Raw genomic sequence first — 4631 nt, forward strand, 5'->3', positions numbered from 1 at the left:
CTGTCGTTTTCTCTCCTCGCCATCTCCTTTGTAGTTCGGAGTTGAAACTTTAGCTCGGAGCTGAGCACACACACTGTAACACAGGAACAAACCTTGAGTGCACGATGGATCGGCTGGCTGTGGAGCAGCGAGAGACAGAGTAGTGACAGGATGACAGGGTAAAGAGAGATGCACAGGAGAGATGCTCGAGAAGCTGGAGCAGGGAAGAAAAACATCACAAAAGATGGAGGGACTGGAGACTGGACTGAGGGAGAAATGGAGGTGCACTACCTACATGGATCCCTCTATTTCTTTTCTTTCCTTCCTATTTGTGTCTCTGACACACAAACACACATTTGCTTCTGCTTCTTTAAGTAAAGCTCTTCACTTCAATATATATTATGTATAAATAATTTCTCCATGTATGTAACTGTTGTTGGACTGAGCTACAGACTTGTCATTTGCTTACTGATACCTAGTTTTGCTATCACGAGGATACTAAGAAAAACTAATGGGTCCTGACTGGAGACAAATTCTACAAATGATACTGACGACACTTACTGAATTACTTTGATGGTGAGGATGTCTTTAAAAACCTCACGTTTCTCAGCCACATTATGAAGAGTTCTTGCCTCTTTATTCCTCTCCCCATGTAGTACGTTATATCTTAATGATGAGGTCATTTTCCTATAATTACGACATGTGAGTGCTGTCTTTTTTAAACTCTTATTGGAAGATAGAGAAACTCATGGTGACAATAATAAGTTGTCACTTCTGCAGTTTGTAAATTGACTCCTGGCTTGCTCTAGACCAAGAAGTGTGAAACAGCAATGGACAAATGCAAACTGGTTTGTAATTAACACTTCAGTTGTGAATATTTTTAGGTCTTCTTCTGCAGTTAAAAAAAGTTGCCCATTTAGCTCACTGGAAATTGTACTTCTCAAAAAAATTAAAGAACACTTTGCAAAAACACATCAGGCATCACTGAGCTCCTGGATAGTCTGAGGTGCAACCTAGTGGTGTAACATAAGGTCCCAGAGGTGTTCTGCTGGATGAAGGTCAGGTGAGCGTGGATGCGGTCAATAGTATCAATTCATTAGGAACTGCCTACATACTCCCACCACACACCTGCTCTCGTCTGTGAAAAGCACAGGGTGCCAGTGGTGGACCATCCAATTCTGGTATTCTATGACAAATACCAGTCAGTCTTCTTGGACCCGAGCAGTGAGCACAGGCCCCACCAGAGGACATTGGACCCTGAAACCACCCCCATGAAGTCTGTTTCTGTTGGTTTGGTCAGACACATTAACAGCACTGTCCTGCTGGAGATCATTTTGTGGTTCTGGCAGTGCTGTTCCTGTTCCTCCCCGCACAAAGAAGCAGTTACTAATCCTGCTGATGGGTTAAGGACCTTCTACGGCCCTGTTCAGCTCTCCTAGAGTAACTGCCTGTCTCCTGGAGTCTCCTCAATGTTCTTGAGGCTGTGAAGGGAGACACAGCAAACCTTCTGGCAATGGTATGTATTAATGTGACATCTTGGAGGCACACGTTGAACAACTGGTGCAAGCTCTTTAGGGTCCAGGTAACGCCTCAAACTACCAGCAGTGACACTGACTCTAGTCAAATGCAAAACTATTGAAAAACACCCAGAAAAGATGAGGAGGGAAAATGTCTCCACCTTTAAAACCATTTCTGTTTGAGGAGTTGTCTCATTGTTGCCCCACTGGAGCACCGGTTATTAATTTCATTAACACCAAAGCAGCTGAAACTGTTTAACAACAGCCTCAAATGACCAGATCAATATCCCAGAAGTTTAACTGACTTGATGCTATACTTTGATTTTTTTAGGCACTCTATAAAATACAAAAACAGTAAGGTCAAACAAATAACAGCATGAATACAGGCAAATCAGCACAAAAAGTTGGACTGAAAGAGGCTAAAATGCCAAATAGCAATGAGGAGCAGTGCAGAACTAGATTTAGAGTTTTGGTAATATAAAAATTTGGATTCACTTGAAGACAGTGTTTAAAGAAAAACAGATTTATTTTCTGGAATTTTCAGTAACAGTACAGTAAACTGTGTCCTGTCCTTAGATGGACCGATCAGTAAAGCTTAGGGAGAGTATATGAAACTGACTCCCAAGTCTACTTGGGTGGCTGAGTTTTGCCATTGAGAGTGTGGACACAATAATGAACCTCGACGCCCACAAGAGCAATTAATCATGGCCATAGGTAGCCTTGTGTTCAACGTCTCTGTGACCTTGTAGGTCATTATATGATTATCTAACCTTTTACAACTAATGAACTTTTAGCTTAGTTGAATATGTGCTGTTTAAAGCTTCACCTTTTAAATCATAATATTGACTCACACTGAAATTAATCCCAATAGTGCTTTGAACATCACATGATGTTCATTATGTCGAGCGGTATGTCCTGTCATTTGGCATAATGAGACATAAACATGGGAACATCAGCTGTGAAATTTTCAGGGACCCGTTATGGGGCGCATGAATGACTAACATTTGTACGTTACGTGCACGCTCCCACTGCCGACCTCCAGTCATGGATGTAATTGGATTTCTGTAGGCATATTGTATGGAGCAGGTGCTCGTGTGAAATGTGCAGGAGCGGTGGCTTCAAGGAAGGAAGACGAAGGGGTGTGATGTTATTACAGTCACACAGCTGCAGGTTAAAAAGACCACACTGTCTAAGTTTTTTTTTTTTTGTGCCGCAGCGACTGCTGTCTGTTCATGTAAATTAAACAGGGCGGCTCCATGTTCTTCAAAAGCAATTGTGCCATAATATAAGAAGGCAGTGACATTCATGCGTATCCTGTCTTCCTGCATAGTTGCTTTAATGACATTCCTGTGCCAAAAAAACCTCTCACAAAGCTCCTTTATATGTCATTACACTTTCTGTCAGCCAAGCATTTTGACAGCAATTTCTACATACTAATTTACAAAATGGAGAAAAATGAATTCCTTAATGACAAATTCTTGACTGTAATTAGTTAAGACGTGTATTAATAGTGGAGAAAAAGAGAAAACTTTATCAAATGCACTGCAGTTTTTGTCAAGGCATGGGGGAAAAGCCTTACAGAAGATCACATGGTAAAGAAAAAGAAATGACAGGAGAGGAGATGGAGGAGGAGTGAGCGTGATGAGGGAGGATATACTGTTTGCAGGAGAAGGTGGTGAAGGGTAAGAGGAAGAAATGGGAGCTTTTTTTCCTTTAAAAACTGGAGAAATGAGGAGGAGCAGCTGATTGGGGAGATGTGAGGACTCGGATGGTGGGGAGAGAAATGGGAAAATGCTTCAGTAAAAGAGGGAAACGGATCCCTCGAGGCCACTGGTTTAGAAACTGACCCTTCAGTGATTTAGAAATGTGGTCCAAACCAAGCTACAGTACATTAGCACAGAAAAGCCTTTCAAAAATTAGCCATTATAGACCGCTGGTGCAGGAAGTAACAAGTGCAGAGGAGAAAATGACATTTTATTAAGAGAGAGAGTTTTGCTGCTTTCAGAAATGAAGAGTCTTAAAACATTTTTTGATGGAAAAGAGTCGATAGCTTGTTCACCTTGTAGAGGGCTACAAAAACTCAAATTTGATTTGAGATTTCTCCCTCACAGGTGCAGTGGGGGAGAGGACAGAAATATTACATTTGATGTGTGTTTAAAAGAAAAATCATTTCTAAGGTGACATTACTTTGAAAAGATTCTCACCCATGATTTTTGTCAGATACGCCAATAAGAAAAAGACATAGAAGAAGTCTCATTCTACTGTTACTGAGCGAGAGGCAGTGTGCATCCTAGCAAGGTGGCTGAGATCTTACTGCTTTTCTTTTCTTTCTGCCAGACCGTAAGTATAACTGAAGCAACTGTGATTTCCATTCATCCATGCAAGATTAAGCTAGTTTTATAAGTAAATCATAGTATGACGCGTACTTTTAGTCTTGTCTTGTCAGAGAAACTTTATTAGTCCTAAAGAGAAATTGAGTTGTCATAGCAGCAGAGATACCACAGACAACAAAGCAAGAAGTGTAGAAATAGAGATATAAATGTAAATGGACACTAGTATTAAGACTAATGCTTCTGAGACATTAACAGGTAAAAGATGCTGGTAGGTATGCAAATACACACCGTGGCGTGACGGAGAACAGTGAGCTGTGTATCGTCTGGTTCAAACCGAAGTAGATGAGTTCAAGAGTTTGATAACGGCAGGAAGTAATAACCTCCTGTATTGTTTCTTCAGACAAAGCTGAAGTTGTAAAAGCTAGTATAAGGACTGTAAAGCTAATATATGGAAAATAAACATAACGTTGATAAAAAGTTAATTTTTTATTTTAACTTCTTTTGGGGAAGAATTAATCTGCTCCTATGAGTTTATAAGAAAAAAGCAATCCAAACTATTAAAATGGACACCAAACAAAGATGTTAAACATTTAAAAGATTAAGGGAAATTTTGAAATACTATATATAGGTGTTGGGACCTAAAGTGAATCACGACATTGACACAAACACAAAAATAACTTTCAGGTTTGAGGAAGACTGAGAAGAAAAACCCAATGCTTCTTGTGTGTGAGCTTCTCCAGAGGAAGGGGATGCGTCTCTCATCTCTCCCTCTGGCTAGAAATCTCTCTGTGTGAAGCTTCTA

The sequence above is a fragment of the Rhamphochromis longiceps genome, linkage group LG18 (genome assembly GCF_057381845.1).
Source record: "Rhamphochromis longiceps isolate RC_006_pf linkage group LG18, R_longiceps_female_GT1.1, whole genome shotgun sequence".
Classification (NCBI taxonomy): domain Eukaryota; kingdom Metazoa; phylum Chordata; class Actinopteri; order Cichliformes; family Cichlidae; genus Rhamphochromis; species Rhamphochromis longiceps.